Below are 23,237 nucleotides of genomic sequence, written 5' to 3'. Positions count from 1 at the left end.
TCAAAATCAAATAATTCACAGGTATTTGCTCTTAACTGCAAAAACTGAGCTTTTCTGAATGATTTAACAGCTACCTCAATGATTTTTTTTTTAAGAATACCATCTATTGCCTGAACATTCTATATGTTCTTGAAATTTAAGGGAAAGTTAACTCACTTATTTCTGGTTTAAACCAGACTTTCTATAACACAAGTAATTAGTTTTCTAGAAGATAAGTAGAAAAAGAAAAAAAAAACAAAATTTAAACAAATAAAATGGGATATTTTGACTATCAGATGGAAATGTTGGGCTATCCATCATAGCAATCAGTCAAAAAATCATTAGGATGCCTACCATGGTACCATGGTGTTGTTGCTTAGCCAGTACACTGTGTTGGCCTCTTCTGAGACTGCATGGACGCTAGCCCTCCAGGTGCTTCTGTCCATGGGATTTTCCCAGCAAGAATGCCAGAGTGAGTTACCATTCCCTTTTCCAGGGGGTGTTCCCACCTCAGGGATCAAATCCACATTTCCTGCATTGGCAGGCAAATTCTTTTTTTTTTTTAATTTAAATTTATTTATTTTAATTGGAGGCTAATTACTTTACAATATTGTATTGGTTTTGCCATACATCAACATGAATCCACCACGGGTGTACACGTATTCCCCATCCTGAACCCCACTCCCTCCTCCCTCCCCGTACCATCCCTCTGGGTCATCCCAGTGCACCAGCCCCAAGCATCCTGGATCATGCATTGAACCTGGACTGGCAATTGTTTTCTTATATGATATTATGTATGTTTCAATGCCATTCTCCCAAATCATCCCACCCTCTCCCACAGAGTCCAAAAGACTGTTCTATACATCTGTGTCTCTTTTGCTCTCTCGCATATAGGGTTATTGTTACCATCTTTCTAAATTCCATATATATGTATTATTATACTGTATTGGTGTTTTTTTTCTTGCTTACTTCACTCTGTATAATAGGTTCCAGTTTCATTCACCTCATTAGAACTGATTCAAATGTATTCTTTTTTTTTTAATGTATTCTTTTTAATGGCTGAGTAATACTCCATTGTGCATATGTACCACAGCTTTCTTATCCATTCATCTGCTGATGGACATCTAGGTTGCTTCCATGTCCTGGCTATTATAAACAGTGCTGCAATGAACATTAGGGTACACGTGTCTCTTTCACTTCTGGTTTCCTCAGTGTGTATGCCCAGCAGTGGGATTGCTGGGTCATAAGGCAGTTCTATTTCCAGTTTTGTAAGGAATCTCCACACTGTTCTCCATAGTGGCTGTACTAGTTTGCATTCCTACCAACAGTGTAAGAGGATTCCCTTTTCTCCACACCCTCTCCAGCATTTATTGCTTGTAGACTTTTGGATCGCAGCCATTCTGACTGGTGTGAAATGGTACCTCATTGTGGTTTTGATTTGCATTTCTCTGATAATGAGTGATGTTGAGCATCTTTTCATGTGTTTGTTAGCCGTCTGAATGTCTTCTTTGAAGAGATGTCTATTTAGTTCTTTGGCCCATTTTTTGATTGGGTCGTTTATTTTTCTGGAATTGAGCTGCAGGAGTTGCTTGTATATTTTTGAGATTAGTTGTTTGTCAGTTGCTTTATTTGTTATTATTTTCTCCCATTCTGAAGGCTGTCTTTTCACCTTGCTTATAGTTTCCTTTGTTATGCAGAAGCTTTTAAGTTTAATTAGGTCCCATTTGTTTATTTTTGCTTTTATTTCCAGTATTCTGGGAGGTGGGTCATAAAGGATCCAGCTGTGATTTATGTCGGAGTGTGTTTCTTTACCATTGAGCAGCCAAGGAAGCCCATAGCACTTCACAAACACCCTCTTCGGTGATCTTCTCTGAGATAGTGCTCTGTTACTATTCCTAGGCAGAGTGCAAATGTAAGCAGTTCCTTTGCTCTTATCTGTTTACCTATTTATGCATTTTCTTGGGCTCCCAAATCACTGTGGACAGTGACTGCAGCCATGAAATTAAAAGATGCTAGCTACTTGGAAGAAAAGCTATGACCAACCTAGACAGTGTATTAAAAAGCAAAGACAACACTTTGCTGACAAAGGTCCATATAGTCAAAGCTATGGTTTTTCCAGTGAGATTTGAACCATAAAGAAAGCTGAGCACCAAATAACTTATGCTTTTGAACTGTGGTGCTGGGGAAGACTCCTGAGAGTCCCTTGGATTGCAAGAAGATCAAACCAGTTAATCCTAAAGGAAATCAGTCCTGAATATTCATTGGAAGAACTGATGCTGAAGCTGAAGCTCCAATACTTTGACCACCTGATGCAAAGAGCCAACTCATTTGAAGAGACTCTGATGCTGGGAAAGATTAAAGGCAGGAGGAGAAGGAGATGGCAGAGGCTGAGATGGTTGGATGGCATCACCAATTCAATGGACATAAGTTTGAGCAAACTCTGGGAAATGGTGAATGACAGGGAAGTCTGGTGTGCTGCACTCCATGGGGTCACAAATAATTGGACACAACTGAGTGACTGAACAAGTTCTCCTTAAACCTTAATTATAAAAATGAGATCACTAGCTGACATTTACCTAACACCTGACTTTACTAAATGCACACTATACCTTGCCTAACTTTTGATTCTTTTCCTAGATTAAAAGAAGCAGAAATGAAGAATTAATTAATTAAAGAATGACTAGCACTCTACCCCGACAGCCCCCTTAGCAGTCCTGGAGGCAGACCACATGGGTGAGATAAACATCTGAAGAAAGATGATGAGTCAGCCAGCCAGCATACATCGGAAAATGATGCAGAACCTAACCTTCTGCTTTAGGGATTCACTGAGATTATTTTCCCATTTTCCCTTTAAAAGCTTTTATGGCTGAGCAGAATCTTCATAGTTGGTTTTGAGACACAAATCCACCTTCTCCCTGGATTGCTGGTCTTCTGATCAAACCAACTTTCCTTTCTACCTCTTTCTAACTCTTGGCTCTCAAATATTGACTTTTTAGCAGTGAGTAGCCAAAACTGAGTTTGGTAACACTGACCCATCTTTCATGTTAGTCCCAACAATGAATCCTTCAGCAGGTTTTTCATTTCTTCATCACTACTGCCAGAACAAACTGCAAATTTATTTCTTGCCATCTTTATTGCTATCACTCTGATTTTTCAAGCCTGCCATCAGCCCCCCTCCCCCAAGCCTCACACCTGTATTACTATATCTGCACCTTAACTAGTCTCCTAATTTCTATTTATGCTTCTCCCATTTATTCTCCATATGCTAATCAAAGTTTCATATAGTCAAAGCTATGATTTTCCCAGTAGTCACATAATAAGACTTGGACCATAAAAAAGATTGAGCATCAAAGAATTGATGCTTTCAAACTGTAGTGCTGCAGAAGACTCTTGAGAGTCCTTTGGGCAGCAAGGATATTAAACCAATCAATCCTAAAGGAAATCAACCTTGAATATGCATCAGAAGGGCTGATGCTGAAGCTGAGGCTCCAATACTTTGGCCACCTGATGCAAAGAACCAACTCACTGGAAAAGACCCTGATGCTGGGAAAGACTGAAGGCAGGAGGAGAAGGGGGAGACAGAGGATGAGATGATTTGATGGCATCATTTCCTCAATGGACATGAGTTTGAGAAAACTCCAAAAGACTGGGAAGGACAAGGAAGCCTGGCACGCTACAGTCCATGGAGTCATAAACACTCAGATATGACTTAGCAACTGAACAACAGCAAAACAGCAATGCTAATCAAACACATCTATAAACGTAAACCACAGGTTGTTTTTCTGCTTTAAGCAATCCGACAGCTTCCAAAATGGGGGGAAAGGAAAGGAATGAAAAGAAAAACCCCAACCTTTTATTTCCTACGTTTTGCAAGAGCCTTTTAAATTTTCTATTAAACTTTTCTTTATGTTTCAGAAATAAATTTCTTTTACACCCTGAATTGTCTTTCTTGAATTAGGGCATTATGATTAGAGTCCCACTCTATATATCTTAAATCAACTTTTGATATGACTAATTCAGGTCACTCTTAACCTTTAGGCTTCAGTTCAATGTCTGCCTCCTCAGCTAGACTTCACCTGGTCATTCTATTTAAAGATGACTTTCCTTTCTCTTGCACTACAGTTTAATCTGTTTCACAACATCTTTCTCCATAATGAGAATTATCTTCTGAAATAAGTCATAAGTACTTTATTGATATATTTTATCATATCTCTCCTACCTAAACTGTTTTGTCTCTAAACACAGTGATCTGTTTATTATTTTACTGCCAATCATCTTATGGAATTCCTTACATCTAGGATATACTCAATAAATATTTGAATATATTGAATTAAAAAATGAAGTTATGCTTTTTACCTTTCAGAAATATAGTCTTATAGGAAGTTCATTATCAGTCAGATAGCTCTAGTCATGCAGAAGAAATTATGACCATCCTTGTCTGACCCTAGATGTCAATATAGGGTTGCCAGATTAAATATAGAACACCCAGTTAAATAAAAACTGATTAGTTAAAGTATAAATTTCTCCCAAACATCACGTGTGTGTGCATGCTAAGTCGCTTCAGTCCTGTCCAACTCTTTATGACTCTATGGACTGTAGCCCACCAGGCTCCTCTGTCCATGGGATTCTCCAGGCAAGAATACTGGAACGCATTGCCATGCCCTCCTCTAGGGGAACTTTCTGACCCAGGGATCAAACCCACGTCTCTTATGTCTCCTGCACTGTCAGGTGGGTTCTTTACTGATAATGCCACCTGGGAAGCCATAAACATTACATAGGATATACCTACGCTAAGAAATTATTCATCGTTTACCTGAAATTTAAAGTTAATTACTTATCCAGTACTTTTATTTTCTCAGTATGGCAATCCAATGACAGAACCTACTATATACTGTACACAAGGGTTGGATGACTGACTCTTTAAGGAGAAGCTTTGTTGGAATCTCTAATTTTCAAAATTGCATGTCAATTCTAGGTCTGGTAACTCTTAAAGCCTACAGATATGCTACTTATCAGCCATGTGTATCCTTATGAAATAGAACATGACTGAACAGACCTCTGGTTAATTTTCATCAGAAGTTTGGTTGATAAAAAATAAAATGTATAACAAATAGTTTGAAAGGTATCTGGGATATTTACTTATCTACGCATACTAATTATTATTCCAAGGATGCAGAAAAATGCAGGACTGAATATACCAGGATATAAGCGTAACTGTGTCAAACTGCTTTGGCCTCTTATAAAAGAATGTTCATAGTGTTGTCTTTGGTGTTTTGTTCTTAATTTATCTGAGGAAACCTAAAGAAACAGTTAAAATCAACTTATTCTTCAGGTCTCCCTCTACTGAATCTCTTAATAGTCACTAAATGAAGGTCCATACAATTCATTACTTATGAACTCACTGCCATGGTACACATCTAACCAAACACTAGGCTCACTGCCATTGACAACCTTGGAAACTGGAAAAAAAAAATTAATATGTCTCTAAGCAAGTTTGTATTACTCTGAAATATTGCTACTCTGAAACATAATACTGTATAACTTTTTATTACACTGTCATATTTAATTCATTGATTTTTGTCCACATTCATTCATTTTTGTCCACATTCATTCCATTGAGTAGCAAAGAATGAGCACCTAAATACAAACAATTCTCCTCTGGAATATATTTCTATATCAACAGAGAAATTTTGCTGTATATTAATAAATGCAAAATACAAAATGCCATCATTTTTATAATTCATTTGTGTAACTTTTAAATCCCCTCTCTGCTCCAAGCATTGTGTTACATTAATTATTTATATTACTCTGCACTCTCAAATCCCCACACAAGAAAGCAAACTGAAGATACATTCTACAATGTAGCAGTTATGCACTATTACTGAGTCTCATAAATAATATTACTGGGAAAAAATCAAAGGCAACAAGGTTTAAACAGAAGTGAATTAAACAAATATATTTCATCTTATTGTTTATTTCTTCTTATAAAATATGCATTTGGAAAATAATCTGTTATGAGATATATATGAAGAAACTTCAAATAACTATAAATGTTAAGAAAAATCTCAGCCAATAGCATATTTTTAACAGTGTCAGTCTAGTTTTCAGTTAGATTAATATTTTAAATGTCATATATTCCTCTACTAAAGTATTAATGAATTGCCTGCAGCTCTAGATGAAATTGATGGGGTCATTTAGTTAGTGAGAGGAAACACTTTACCCACTTAAATGTTGAAACACTTTTAAACCAGTACACTTGCTTCTCCTGTATAATTATACCAAACTTTATTAATGGCAGCCAACTGATTATATATTTATACATAACTACAATTGTGCATTATGCAATGGACATGTGAAGTATATACTAAAAAGGAATGGATTTATTTGTATCTTTTTACAGGAAATTTTTTCCATGCTTACAGATAAATATTACTAGGAATAAAAAGCTTAAAAAACATAATTATTTTAAAAATTCTCCAAATATTAAAACTAAGTTAGACCCAAATGACACAAATTATCTAAGAATATTATTGGGCAAATTTGTAAAACATCACAAATTATTATGATAATCTTAAAGAAGAGCTGCTGTCTAAAGAATGTATTTTTAAATTTTAGCCTGAGGCTCCAGTATGTAGATTCCTGTTATTTTTTCCTCCCAATTTACCAAACTGATGACTCTGTCACTATTCTTTCAGAAAACAACTGGAAACAAATGCAAGCTTGCAAAAAAAAGTTTAAATAGGGCATTATGCTAGAATAGAAAAAAATATATTTGGTGAACAAAAAATAAATAAAAATATCAAAACCCCACAGTTTAGTTGTGTTTACTAGCTTACTGGGGAATAAAAAACATAAACCTGATCATTTGCTTACAATAATTAGACTTTTTAAAACTATGAGAAGAAGTTCCTGAAATATAGTGTATAGACCTATTATTACACTAATTAGGATAATTTCATTTATCCCACAGCTACCAAAACAATATTCTTCTGATTAATACTGAACTTTCTGTTGATCCACATTACCATTCTCAGGTAAAATAGTTTATCTCACATTTGAATTCAATTAACTCTACACAAAATTTAAGCTACAAAAATATTTCTGAGATAATCTTTGTTTTGTTTCTCTTTACCAGTCAATCTTCTACTGATCTGTGATATGATAGATTTAAGTATATTCTTAAAACTCAAGAATTGTGTCAAGTGAAATTCAAGTGTGACCACAAGAGGCAATAGGAGAAGTTGGAAAGCAATATGGTACCACTCTAGAAAGAAGACTGCTACTGCTAAGTCACTTCAGTCGTGTCCGACTCTGTGCAACCTCATAGATGGCAGCCCACCAGGCTCCCCCATCCCTGGGATTCTCCAGGCAAGAGTACTGGAGTGGGTTGCCATTTCCTTCTCCAATGCTTGAAAGTGAAAAATGAAAGTGAAGTCATTCAGTCGTGTCCAACTCTTCAGGACCCCATGGACTGCAGCCCACCAGGCTCCTCTGTCCAGGGATTTTCCAGGCAAGAGTACTGGAGTGGGTTGCCATTGCCTTCTCCCGAGAGAGAGAGAGGTCTACTGATACCTAAACCCAGCATTATTTAACTTCTATGCAGAGTACATCATGAGAAGCACTAGACTGGAAGAAACACAAGCTGGAATCAAGATTGCCGGGAGAAATATCAATAACCTCAGACATGCAGATGACATCACCCTTATGGCAGAAAGTGGAGAGGAACTAAAAAGCCTTTTGATGAAAGTGAAAGAGGAGAGCGAAAAAGTTGGCTTAAAGCTCAACATTCAGAAAACGAAGATCATGGCATCCGGTCCCATCACTTCATGGGAAATAGATGGGGAAACAGTGGAAACAATGTCAGACTTTATTTTTTGGGCTCCAAAATCACTGCAGATGGTGACTGCAGTCATGAAATTAAAAGACGCTTACTCTTTGGAAGAAAAGTTATGACCAACCTAGATAGCATATTCAAAAGCAGAGACATTACTTTGCTGACTAAGGTCCGTCTAGTCAAGGCTATGGTTTTTCCTGTGGTCATGTATGGATGTGAGAGTTGGACTGTGAAGAAGGCTGAGTGCCGAAGAATTGATGCTTTCAAACTGTGGTGTTGGAGAAGACTCTTGAGAGTCCCTTGGACTGCAAGGAGATCCAACCAGTCCATTCTGAAGGAGATCAACCCTGGGATTTCTTTGGAAGGAATGATGCTAAAGCTGAAACTCCAGTACTTTGGCCACCTCATTCGAAGAGTTGACTCAATGGAAAAAACTCTGATGCTGGGAGGGATTGGGGGCAGGAGAAGAAGGGAATGACAGAGGATGAGATGGCTGGATGGCATCACGGACTCGATGGACGTGAGTCTGAGTGAACTCCGGGAGATGGTGATGAACAGGGAGGCCTGGCGTGCTGCGATTCATGGGGTCGCAAAGAGTCGGACACGACTGAGTGACTGAACTGAACTGAACTGAAACCCAGCATTTTCTTTCTGTGTGAGTTTGAGCAATTTACTTTACCTCTCAGAGCCTCATAACTTCCTTAATACCAAAAATGGGTAAAATGTACCCTACCAAACAGGAATATTTGAGGATAAAGTAAGATTATTCATGTATGTCTCTTACTAACAGTGTCTGCAGATTGTTCACTACAGTTTTTTATTACTGTTTTACTATTACTAATGCCTTACCATTTTGATCCCCTGGAGAAGGAAATGGCAATCCACTCCAGGAATATTGCCTAGAAAATCCCATGGACAGAGGAGCCTGGTAGGCTACAGACCATGGGGTTGCAAAGAGTCGGACACGATTGAGCAACTTCACTTCACCATTTACTAGGCATTGCAGTAGAGGCATTTTTAATTTGAAATACTTCCCTGAGAGAGCATACTATGAGTATTTGTCTCCCTCCAGTTTAAAATCCTTTTCAAGCAGTAACAATACCATGATCATTACTTACTGGAGTTTCTCAGCCAATGTTTAATGCATGGTAATTAATCATACCAGAGGCTGAAAGTGTCCCATTATAAATGTATTACCACACCCTTATCTAATTGACCATGTAATCTATTATAATATCAAAGATTAAAGCTGAAATATGTGTTCAAGAACACTTAAATTAAAAGGCAGATGGTTGAAACTGATCTTATAAGATTTTTTAAATGCATAAACTGTATTTTAGAACACTTTTAGGTTCACAGCAAAAATGAGTGGAAAGTATGGAAAGTTCCCATATAACCTTTATTCTGACACACATACAACCTCCCCCAATGTGAATGTCCCCCACCACAGCAGTATATTTGTATTGTATCAATGAACCTATATAGATAAATCATCACCCAAAGTTCACAGTTTTCATTACAGTTCACTCTTGGTGTCTGACAAATATATAACATATATCACCATTTTAATACTATATGAAGGAATTTCACTGCCTTAAAAATTCTCAGTGGTCTGCCTATTTGTCCTTTTTTCCCCTTAGCCCCTGGAAACTACTGATAATCTTGCAGTGTTCATAGATTTTTTTTCCAGATTATCATATAATTGGAATAACTATAGTATGCAGCCTTTTCTGATTGTTTTCTTTCACTTAATAATATTCATTTAAGTTCCTCCACATCTTAAATAGTTCACATATTTTTAGCACTGAATAATATTCCATTGTGTGGATGTACCACAATTTACTTATCCTTTCACCTACTGAAAGAGATTAATTGCTTTTAATGGGTAGTTATGGATAAAGCTGCTATAAAAAATCTATCTGCAAAGTTTTTGTGTAGACAAAAATTTTCATTTCCTTGGGTAAGCATCAAGGTGTATGACTGCTAGATCATAGTGCAAGGCTATGCTTAGTTCAGCCTGCCAAAAATTTACCAAAGCGATTCCAAGGTGCCTGTAGCATTTTGCATTCCCACTAGCAATGAATGAGAATTCCAGCTGCTCCATATCCTCACCAGCATTTGATATTGTCTATATTTTGGATCTGACCAATCTAAAAGATGTGCAGTAGTATCTCATTTTAATTCTCAATTTTCTAGTGACATATGAAGTTGGATGTATTTTCATACACTTATTTTGTATACATATACCTTCTGTGTTAATGTTTCTATTCATGCCTCTGTCCATTATTTTTTAATCAGGTTGTTAATTTTCTTATCATTGAATTTGAGTTCTCTGTGTATTTAGAAAACATTCCTTTGCCAACTATGTCTTTTACAAATAGATTCTCCCAGTTTGTGGCTTGTATTCTCATTTTCTTGACAGTGTCTTTCATGGAGCAAAAGTTCTTAAAATTTTAGTGGTTTAGTTCATAAATTCTTTCCTTCAAAGAATTATGCCCTTGCTCTTGAGTCTAAATTTTCATGGTCATACCCAAAGTCACATAAACTTTCTTCTATTTTGTCTTCTAGGAGTTTTATAGTTTTGCATTTTCCATAATACATTTAAGTCTATGATCTATTTTGAGTTAATGCTTTGAAGGGTATAAGGTCTATATCTAGATTCATTTTGTGTGCAAGCTTGCATGTGTGTGTGTATGTGTGTGTGTGTGTGAGTGTGTGTGTACATGTTGATATCTGGTTGTTGTTTCAACACTTGTGGAAAAGGCTCCATTTGCTCAATTGCACTATCTTTGCTTCTGTGTCAAAGAACAGTAGACTCTATTTGGATCTACTTTTGGTCTCTGTATGTTGTTCCACTGGTCTATTAATATTTTTATATCCTTCCACTAATACCACACTATCTTGATTACTGTAGCTTTATGGTAAGCTTTGGAAGTTGGGTTGCATCAGTCCTCCAACTTTATTCTTTCCCTTCAACTGAGTTGATTATTCCAGATCACTTTGGGAAGAAATATTGATAAAATTACCATTATAAAAATAGAATATCTCCACTTAAATAGTTTTTCTTTGATATCTTCTACTTGATAAACATGTACAGAAAATCTACAGTTAACACCATACTAAATGGTGAGAAACCTGAGACTTCCCCACTAAGTTTTCTGTAGATTTTGTTATCAAGTTGAAGAAATTTCTTCTATTACTAGTTTTCTGAGTTTTTAATTATGAGTGAGTAATTTGTCAAATACTTTCTGTATTTATTAATATGATTGTGTGATTTTTTTTTCTATAGCCAGTGATGTGATGAATTGCATTAATTGATTTTTAATATAATGGTAAAATGTTGAATCAGCTTTAAATATCAAGGATAAGTTCTATTTAGTCATGGAATATAATCCTGTTTACACACTGTTGGATTCAATTTGTTACTATTTTATTGATAATTTTTTACATCTATATAATGGAGGATATTGGTTTATAGTTGTATTTTCCTGTAATGACTTTGTTTGGTTTTAGTAATGGAGGCCTAAGAGTATGAGATAGGAGGCACTGCCTCTGATTGTACATCCTGGAAGAGATTGCTGAGAAATGGTGTATTTGCTTCCTTAAATGTTTGGTAGAATTCAGCAGTGAACCTATCTAGGCTTGTTGCTTTCTGTTCTGGAACTTTATTAAATATTGATTCAATCTATTTAATATATGCATGCCTATTCAGTTTGTCTATTTCTTCTAGTAGGAGTTTGGGCAGACTGTGTCTTTCAAGGAATTTGCCCACTTCATGTTTCAAAATTGTGACTACAGAATTATTCATAGTATTCTTTTATTGTCCTTTTCATCCCTATGGGATCTGTAGTGAGGATTCCTCTTTCATGTCTGATATTAGTAATTTTGTTTTCTCTCTTTTCTCCTCAGTTTTACTAGAGGCTTATCAAGTTTTGATTTCTAAAAAAAAAAAAAAAACAGCTTTCAGTTTTGCTCATTTTAATTGATTTCCAATTTTCAATCTCCTTGTTTTATGCTCTTTTATTATTTCTCTTCTTCTGATAACATTAATCTATTATTCTTTTTCTAGATTTCAAATATAGATGTTCATAAAAATTTTAAGGATACTATATTAAAAGCATGGTATCTTTCTTTCAAATCACTCAACTAAAAACAAATTCACTAGTCTTGTGAAATTAAATCCTAGCTCCTTTGAGATATAAGTTTTCTCCATTACAAAATCTATACCTAAACATGGTTTGTTCTTTTCTGATAATGTAAATTATTTTTTGATAATATAAATAAAGCATTACAAATTTGAAAAGAAGAGAGAGAGAGAGAATACCATTTCTGTCTTAGGTAAAACTGGCAGGCCTCCCTGGAAACTAGACAAGAATATGCATTTTAATTCCCACTCACCTGTTCATTAGCCTCCTTTCCCATCTTATCCCACTACCCCCCCCCACAAATTGAAAAACATTTCTCAAGATATTAGTTGTATATGAAAAAGGAAAGAAAATATGAGTAAAACTAAAAACATCAGTGAAATATAAGACAATAATTAGAGCCGAGTAATTCACAGGTCAGGCTTCCCTGGTGGCTCAGTAGTAAAAAACCCGCCTGCCAATGCAGGAGATGCGGGAAGATCTTCCTTGGGTTGGGAAGATCCCTGGCAAAGAAAATGACAACCCACTCCATTACTCTTGCCTGGAGAATCCCGTGGACAGAGGAACCTGCCGGGCTATAGTCCACAGGGTTGGACACAACTTACCACTGAGCATGCGTGCGTGCACACACACACACACTTCATAGGTAATCACAAATATTTTTTACACAGATATCAATACAATTTGATGAAACAGAACTCAAGACTGAATATTTCAAATAACTAGAAAGATTCTATTCTAACGAACAAAATTTTAAAAAGAGAGGCATTATGGTGAAGGATAAACAACTTCTTCAAAATAATGAAGCATTTAAGGGAAAGCAATAAAATACAATTTTGCTATGTGCATTATGAAATGAAGAAACCTGACTAGGTGCAAAATATCAAAGAACATCACAAAAAGAAGCAAACTAATGTTAATAGAAGAAGATCAAGTTGTCTTAACTCCAATGCTACTATCCAGAAGATGGAGAAGGAAAGGGAAGCCTGATATGCTGTATTCCATGGGGTCACAAAAATTCAGACACAATTTAGCAACTGAACAACAACAACAATGTTACCACATAGAATACATGGGTTAATGTAGTACATCTTTCTTACCCTCACCTCCTAATCTCTCTTGCTCTTCTATATTTTCTACTTTACTTACATCTATAATATATAATTTGCTTGTTTGTTATATTTATTTTTAGCCTTTCTCAAACAGAATATAAAATCTGTGAGGACAGATCTTTCACTGATGTATCTCAAGGATATCCATGTGCTCTGAATTTTACCTCCAAAATTTAATTCAGTCATGTCTTATTGTCTTGCTAACCATCATTCTATGAAGAATACCACAACCAACTTCCATTTACTGTCTCTTCTTTCCTACCATGACTGATTCCTTACTCATAAAAATTTTTAAAGCTGTGCAAAATCTGACCCTGTCCATTTCTTAAATTGCATCTCCTGCCTCACTCAACCTTGACTATTTTGTGTCCTCATTTAACTTTCTGTAATACCCTGAATATTCAGGACTTTCCCCTGTTTCATACTGATTACTCCTTTATCTGGAGTACCTGCCATCCTATTCTTTTTATGGCTATCACCTTTTCATTCTTTAGGCTTTATTTAAATGTCACTCAGAGCCTTCTTTGACCAATCTCTCTAAAGCTGAGTCATTGTACTTTGATTAGGTTATTAACCTTATGTCAAAATTCCTTCAACTGTCAATTAGAGGTACAAATAGTAGTTACCTGGTCAGCAAAAGGTTAACTCTGCAGTCCTGGGTGGTTCAAATTCTGCATATTCCAAAGAAAGGCCTCCCAGCACAATTATACGAGATCCTCCAAAAGGTGAAACCATATGTTTACCAATATAACCTCTGATTTTAGAATCTGATGAAAACCTATAACCATGAGTTACATTATTATGGGAAATATTTTGGTCACACAATATGATGATAAGCTGGACAAATGTGCTGATAACTAAGTGAATTCCAGTAATATATCAGTATTTTTCACTCTTGTTTTTCCAATTACATCTATTACAAAAGACATCACTTGAGAAGAAACTTCTATAAACAGAAGTCTACTATGCCACTGGACTGAAGTAGCTTACAATTCTTGATAGAAAAGTTACCATGTAATCAAAAATCTTGCTGACCAAATTTTTAGAGAGGTTCCTGTTCACATGGACAAATAAGTACCTACATACCCACAGTATGCTGCCTGTGCACAAATACATAACATCTTTGTTTCTGGGGATGAATGCTATTAAACAGTATTGAGAAAAACAATGGGTAAAGAGAAATGAAAAAGGTAATGGGTTTTTCATGGCAGTAGGCAACACAGCGGCTTCCCTGATGACTTCCCTGGTGGCTCATGCCTGCAGAACAGGAGACCCGGGTTCAGTCCCTGGGTCGGGAAGATCCTCTAGAGAAGGAAATGGCAACCCACTCCATTATTCTTGCCTGGACAATCCCATGGACAGAGGAGCCTGGCAGGCTACAATCCATGGGGTCACAAAGAGTTGGACACAAATGAGCAACTAGCACTGGAGGCAGTATGGAGTGGATCCTAAATGCCCTAGGGAATGGCCCCATCTTAAGACAAGGAAGGTTACAGGCGGTCTTCAGGCACATACAAGCTAAATTACGCCCAGGTGTGATCACCCCCAGCCAATCTTGGTATAAACCTGTGACCAAGCAGAGTGACTGGTTTTGTTGTCCAACTGACCTGGAACCTGGAAATGACTAAATCATAGCCAAGATGCTGTGTGTTATATATATGGCATATGTACAAAGGTTTATCTAGCAAATATGTCCTATAATCAGTACTGGTTTCTTGTGTAAAGGAAAATATAAATACTATACTAAATGCTGATGCTCAGAAAGATGATTGTTTTACTGTAAGAGAGCCTAAGCCAGAGCCAGGCTGGTGGACTGAGGTGTAAAAGTTTAACTCAGCAGACCAGGATTCTCTAACCCTTCAAATCCCAGAAAAAAAAGCTTGGCTGATCCTTGAAAGAGAATCTTCTATGCTTTGGAATAATCTGTCCCAGAAGAGGATTTTTAAATAATCTGTCCCAAAGAGGCCTTTGCCCACAGGGTACCAGTTTGGACAAGCTGTTCGATTTATAATGAATGTTCTGTATTTGGTCTGGGAAGGGACTGGGTTCTGAGAGGCTGTCAGTCATGAGGGTGCTACATGCCTATGGGAATGACTCCAATGAGAATCCAGGACACCAATGCTTGGATGAACTTCCCACATTAATCCTTTGCATGTGTTGCCACACATCATTGCTGGAACAATTAAGTTTGTTCACATGTGACATCAATGGAAGGAGACACTTTGAAGCTTATACAGGCTTCTCCTGGACTTTGTCCACTGCATCATTCCTCTTTGCCTACTTTGATCCATATCCTTTCACTATAATGAACTGTATTAAGAGCTTTTCTGAGTCCCCTGAGTCCCTTTAGTGAATTATCGGGCCTGAGGGTGGTTGAAAGGAAGCACAAAACACTCACTAACAAAGTTACAGGAATTAAATAAAATAGTGCATAAAGAGTACTTAAAATAGCACCTGGCCCATGATAAAAACTCAGTGATTTTACTCAGTTGTTACCATTTCAAATCTTTCTCTATTATATTCAGATAATTTAATATAATCTACAATCACAGTGTTTATCTGGGAAACGTCTGGTCCTCCCATTGCAGTGGAGGGACACGATGGCAGGGTTTTGTCTGTTTGACTCACATTTTATTCCTCAATTTGATTCCTCACATCTCACATAATGCCAGGCATAGTCATCAATTAATATTTCTTCAAAAATGAATTAATACATATAAGCATGGATAAGAAGCAAAGGAACTGTGATTAAATTAGCTTGAGAATTAGTTCTAGAAGAGTGTAAGTTTTATTTAAATCTCTGGATGAAAGTTAGATTGGAAGGTTCTCATTTGATTTTATAGTACCTTCCAAGTTAGTACTAGAAACAGTAAAAACAGTACTAGAACAGTTAAAAAAATTATGAAATACAGATTTGGGCTTAATTTTTAAAAAGCACTTTCTGCCATCTGACCACAGATGAATAATCTCTGGGGATTGTGCTTTTAATTCGAGATGTTCACGCAGTATTTCTACTTTTTTAAATACAGTTATTGCAAGGGTACTTGAGTCATTAAATGTGTTTTATAGCTTTTAGACTTCCTTGACACTTCCAGATACTGTTTCAAAAAGCCAACTATAGTTTTCCTTAGAACTTTGTAGTCTTTTATAAAATATTAATATTTTAGTTTCAGGATTTTTTTTCAACTTCAAATAAAAATATAGAATACTCGACCATAAGATATGTGGAGTTAAAAAAAAAATCTCAATACTATAAATTGGAGAACTGCATGACTGATAAGACTCAACTTGCCTAGGGGACTCCAGGATGCTAGCTTCTCCATTTCTGATTGTATTTGGTGCCACCTGGTGGCCACTGTCCACTCTAACTTAAATATAAATAGAGGCTTTTCTGGGTACTGGGGTATTGGCTGACATTTCCAGTATGCCTGCAGGGAATTCAGGAATCATGCCTTATTCATTACATTAGTCCAATCCAAGGAGATTGGCCAGGAGGAAAGTGGGATCATCAGGACCCCAGGCAATAATTAAGAGCTAGATTACAAAATGCTGGGAGCAGAATGTCAGCTTGATAGCTCAGTACTGCCATTTACTAGATGTGAAATCTTTTGTTTCCCTAAATTTGTCTGCCCTCTGTTTATCTGGAATGTAGAAGCAACAGCATTCAATTTTGTATATTGTAGTTATAAAATATACAATCCATAGAAAGTCCTTATAAGCATTCTAGACACTTAGCAAACCAAAAGGAGGTTATTATTCTCACGTCAGTAACTGTATATAAATGCTAAAAATATACTAATATTTAATACACATATATAAAGCAACATACATATTAACGAAGAAAATAAAGTATAACAATGAAATGTTTTGAATAAGTAATATTGTAAGCAAAGAAAAAATACAGCAAACTAATATTATGTGAAGATGTTGGGCTTTTGTGTGTTTTGTTTTTGAGAATTATGTGTGTGTGAAAGAAAGTAATACCTTAAAGTATCACTTTTCAAGACAAAATGTCTTTAAGAGAGCACAATGCTGATTAACCCAAAACATTCAGCACAGTAAAGAGAGTCAGAGAGCCAGGCTGTGTTCTTAGCAGTGAAGATGCTTTATTCTCTTTTCTACCTTCTTAAGTCTTCTGCATTCTCCACTCTTTAGCAAACTACCTTTGAAGTACTTCAATCATGCTCTCTCCTACAGATAATCACTGACCTTGATTTTAGCATTCCCTACTGAAAATAATGAATTGATCTATTTATCTTTATTTTTACCGAAGTGTAAGCTTCTTCAGAGAAATTGTCAAGTTTCTTAGTCTGTATTCCTGACATCATTAATTCAATGCCATATATCAAGGACAGAAATATATGATTACATAAATGTCTATTTTTACTTCAACACTACTATTTAGGAAAGGGGATGAAAGACTATGCTAATTGGCCACTTCATTATTTTAAGCACAAGGACTGAGTAAGCAACTGGGGCATCCCTTTTCTACCTATTCATAAAAGCAGTCTAATCTTTTCACAGGAACTGCCAAATTTCTTCCAAGTGACAAACTTAAACTACTTATTCATGAAACTTTTTGACAGATTAAACATCAGCCTGATTTCTTTATAAATAAAGGATATATTTCAGATCAGTGTTGATGTTAGAAACATGTAGGAATAACGATTATTTGCTTCCCAGGGCTTTGGGTAATCTGACAGGATTTTTACAGGCTTTCATCTATATCTTGGTACATGCCAATCATTACCAAGAAATTTTTTTTCTTCTTTTTATGCCTGTAATCATTTAAGTCCATTTGTCAAATGTGAGACTAGGAAAGAGTAATGCCAAATTGGGCCATTTTCACTAAATGTGAAGAGTGAAAATTGTATGAACTTGAGAGGGCCTTTCCTTTTCATACAGTTTTGGCTGATCTAAATGTACCTCAATCCCCATAACTACCTATAGTCATATGTAAATTGCAACATTTTATGCTAGTAATTTACTGGTATTTAAACAAAGTTTTAAGCACAAGTGCTCATGAAAATTTACGACCTGGTAAATCAGCAAACATTTATGTCTATGTTTTATGAATATTTTTAAGACACATGACTCATTTTATTTTTCTATTTCACAAGAAGAATATTTTCCTTAATTTTCGTGTAGAGTTGTCATTCATTATATGTTCTGAAATCATGTCCTAGAATTGTATTTTTTGAAAATATTACATTTCAAATGTATTACTGATGAATATCTGGGTGAAATAAATCACTTTCTGAATTTACTTCTGATTTGGACGCAGGGTAAAGATGAAATATTTCAAAATCATCATAACCCATCACGCTATTTCATGAACCAAATTATTCCAAAATTACCTAAGTTATACCCAAGTACTGCATAATTCCAATTGTTATACATATGGCTTCAAATTCAAATATGAAACAAATGGTGGCTGTTGCATAATAAAAATTTCACTAGCCTTTATCCGTGGTTACTGGGAGGAAGATTCTAACTCCTTGCAATTTTACAAGTAATAGGAATATCTTTATTATTCATTAGTTCCTAAGATCATATCTGATAGTTTATGCTCATAAACTCACTCATAAGCCCCTAAAACTGAAGGATGGACGATGTTCATGCCAAAATCACCAACCATGTGAATAGAGGTCCAGGACTTTGAGCCAGCCCAACCTCCAAGGAATGCCTGGCTGAATATCGTGTTCAGTGACATTGCCAATGATTTAATCAATCATGCCTATATAAGACACTCCAATAAAAATGTTGGACATCCCTTCAGCGGAGCTTCCCAGTCAGAGAACATCCCGATGTGGTAGGAGGGTAGCAGGCCCTGTTTCCACTGGAAGAGAGCACCAAATCTCCCAGAACTGCTCCACCTGTCTCCATGAAGCCCTTCTGGAGTGGCATCCTTGATAACAATGATGTAACCATTTAGTAGAGTTCCCTTCTTAGTTCTGTAGGTAATTCTAGCAAATTATTCAAACCTCAGGAAGTCATGAGAACACTTGAATTTGAATCCGTTTGGTTAGAAGTGTGGGTGGCTTGGGTACCCTACCAACAGCTGGAGTCTGAAGTGAAGGCAGAATTGTGGGGCATCCTACCGTCTCTAGTTGATTCATGTCAGAATTAAATTCCAGTGCACTAAGTAGGATGGAAACAAAAGAGCAGACAATAATTGAAAACTATATGTTGTAAATATATATTTTACACAGTGCAGGTAAATTTTTACTCCACTCATGGTCCAGACAGTAAAGAATCTGCCAGCAATGCGGGAGACCCTGGTTAAATCCCCTGGTCAGGAAGATAACCTAGAGAATGGAAAGGCTACCCACTCCATTATTCTTGCCTGAGAATCCCATGGACAGAGGAGCCTGGCAGACTACACTCCATGGGTACACAAAGACTCAGACTCGACTGAGCAACTAACACTTTCACACTTTCACACATACATATACATATATTATACATATACACAGTGATCCTAAAGAAAAAAAAATCCATTGCATCCAAAGTTATTAACTTGATCAAGACTCCTCATATATGTGTACAAAGTCACTTCAGTCATGTCAGACTCTTTGCAACCCTATGTACTATAGCCCTCCAGGCTCCTCTATCCATGGGATTCTCCAGTCAAAAACACTGGAATGGATTGCCATGCTCCCCTCCAGGGGATTGAACCCATGTCTCTTAGGTCTCCTGCATTGACAGGCAGGTTCTTTATCACTAACTCCACCTAAGAAGCAGAGAGACTCTTCAGTTACTAATTACAAAACCCAAAATAATTTAAAAATAATATTTAAAGCACAGTCAGTCAGTTCAGTCACTCAGTTGTGTCTGACTCTTTGCGACCCCATGAATCGCAGCATGCCAGGTCTCCCTGTCCATCACCAACTCCCAGAGTTCACTCAAACTCATGCCCATTGAGTCGGTGATGCGATCCTGCCATCTCATCCTCTGTCGTCCTCTTCTCCTCCTGCCCCCAATCCCTTCCAGCATTAGAGTCTTTTCCAATGAGTCAACTCTTCGCATGAGTTGGCCAAAGAACTGGAGTTTCAGCTTTAGCATCAGTCCCTCCAAAGAACATCCAGGACCGATCTCCTTTAGGATGGACTGGTTGGATCTCTTAGCAGTCCAAGGGACTCTCAGGAGTCTTCTCCAACACCACAGTTCAAAAGCATCAATTCTTTGGCGTTCAGCTTTCTTCACAGTCCAACTCTCACATCCATACATGACCACTGGAAAAACCATAGCCTTGACTAGACGGACCTTTATTGGCAAAGGAATGTCTCTGCTTTTGAATATGCTGTCTAGGTTGGTCTTAACTTTCCTTCCAAGGAGTAGGGGTCTTTTAATTTCATGGCTACAATCAGCATCTGCAGTGATTTTGCAAAACCAATCAAATTAAACACCGTATTGGGACAAACATGTTTTGTATTTGTGATACAGACCTAGAATGTTGCTTGGTTTGTACTACCACAAAATCTCTGTTCATTGGCCTTCCCTTGGCCTGAGGTATCAATTATCAATCATTCACTGGTGTACCTCCATTTCTCTTGCTCTTTTAATTAGTCTAGGGCCTGCATGTTTATATTTGGTCCTTACAGTAAAAGATAGATACAGAGATAGATACATAGATATGCACTCCAATCACTCAGATCACTCACCATTCCCCATTTATAAGACTGTCATAAATCCACAAAGTGGGCTAACATTTGAAATAAGCTTTCTATCGATCATTCAGTTGTGAATGTAATAAAAACAGCTTGCAATAAACTACTTTAAAATTTAGACATTGTTAATTAAGCATTTTATTCATATTTGTTGAACAAACAAATGAAATGGATATAAGTAAAAAATGCAGTAAGCATCTTTAAGCACTTTATTACTAACTTAGGCCTTTTTCCTGTGTTAAGATTATTGATCTTTTATTCCATATCTACACAGTTCAATTGTCACATGTTACAATTTTGTTTTCAATGATCTAGCCCCATTTTGTTTTAAATGATCCATTTTAAATGATTCCATGCATATATACGGTGATGGTCCAAAGGTATCAACCAATATTTCAGGGACTTCTTTGTTACAGTATGAAGTGATGCTATGCATTTGTAACTGAAATCTTTTTATTCAATAACTCAAACTGAATCAATTTTTTCCAATATTTTTCAGTGTTTCAGTGCTCGTTCACATATTATATATCAAGACTATAATTATTTAAATGAATAACTGAGGCAAAATGTCACTCCAAACAAACTAAACATAATGATGCTGGAGGCTTGTTCTCATACTTCACAGTGTATGTGGAATGCATATATTTTATATAATAAAATACTGTTATTTATTCTTCAAATTGTCTAGGAAGTCCTAGAAATTTTACTTAAATATATAATACTCCAATATGGAGCTAAAGATTAAAAAATAAATATTAAGAAATTAAGAAATGTTTGCACAGATGAGGTTTATTCAACTTACTGATAATGAGAATGGAGTACAGCCCCTAAATCTTTTCACCTTTAAGTTTTGTCCAACTAATTGTAACACTGTTTTGAATGTCTACATAAAGATTTTTGAAAATGCTGTAATATTTTAGAATCCTGCATCAAAAAAACGAAATAGACATTATTAAATTTGTTTCAGCTATTCTGAAACACAAATACTCATTAGAAAGCAAATTCTATAAAATTCTTGCCTACGATAACCATGGACTTGAAAACAAATTTGCTACCAGGAAAAGATATTTATATCAAATTTTGTATTATGCAAGTAGATGGACTGGTGATGTGCTCTGCTGTGCTTAGTCTTTCAGTTGTGTCTGACTCTTTGCAACTCCATGGACTGTAGCCCCCCAGGCTCCTCTGTCCATGCGGATTCTCCAGGCAAGAAGACTGGAGTAGGTTGCCATGCCCTCCTCCAGGGGATCTTCCCCACCCAGGGATTGAACCCAGGTCTCCTGCATTACAGGCAGATTCTTTACTGTCTGAGCCCCCAGGGAAGCCCAGATTGGTGATATTACTAAGTAAAAGCTACTGTTTCTGTAGGTGTATTTTAAGTTTTCATACACTATCCATTTTTTTCCTTTCTTTCAAATGTAGACACTAAATATTCACATTGTAAAAATTAAAGTACATATATAATTTACTCTCGTAAAAATTTTCACTGTGCATGTAGTTAATGGCTTAACAAGAAAAGTTAAGTCATTTATTTAGGGAACACAAAGGCACAATATATTTGAGTACAGGATAACCACAAACTGACTTTTCCCAGTTGTTCCTTACTTCAGTAATAATAAATGTTTGCCTTTTAGAAGGTCTTTCTTCTTTTATATATATATCACTCAGCCAATTATCCAGTCTAACTCCAATGTCAGAATTCAGTATTATTATATAATTTTACTATATGATAAAATATTTGTATTGTAAAAGTTAAGTAGAACATCATAACACATGTTCACACAATATATGCACTATTCATCTCTATGTATGTATATAAAATAATGCAAATTAGTTTTAAATATAATTAATTTTAGATTAACATAGAAGAAAATCTGAATTACATTCAGCACACTCAGCACACATTGCATTTCATACATTTTATCCATTGTTCTAAATGCATTATTGTATTTAATTATCAGGCCAATAAGGGAGGCTTGTCTGTATATTATAGTTATGCCTAGCATAGTTCAATAGACTTTTTTAAAAGCATCAAATTACATGAAAAATTACTGAGATTACATTTCCAAAGTTTAAATGGCTAATAAGATTAGAGGTGAGATTCAAATCTAGATCAAGCTGAGTTCAGAGTCTAGAACTTTGTCATAAATGGTGCCCCTCTATTAGATGCAAGTTCTTATGACAGAAAAAGGTACACATCAAGGTTCTATATTTCTACAACTGGAGAAAGAAATTGCTATAAAGGATATTTAATTTAGCTGAAAACCAAACAACAAGAATGACAATGCAATTAAATCTTGAAGTTCAAAGACTTCACAGTTTTGCTTGGAGTGGGTCCTTATAACCTTCACCTGGCCTGATACAAATAGAAACTGTGTACTAAAATATTTCTGTCTTGCAGCTGCAAGTACAGGCAGCTGTACTTTGCATGTTTTATGAAGATCTTTTTAAAAAGATGGCTCCATATAAAGAAATTCTTACTGCAGAGATTTTATAA

This window comes from Oryx dammah, unplaced genomic scaffold (genome assembly GCF_014754425.2).
Source record: "Oryx dammah isolate SB20612 unplaced genomic scaffold, SCBI_Odam_1.1 HiC_scaffold_2, whole genome shotgun sequence".
NCBI lineage: Eukaryota > Metazoa > Chordata > Mammalia > Artiodactyla > Bovidae > Oryx > Oryx dammah.
Note: the sequence above shows the minus strand (reverse complement) of the source record.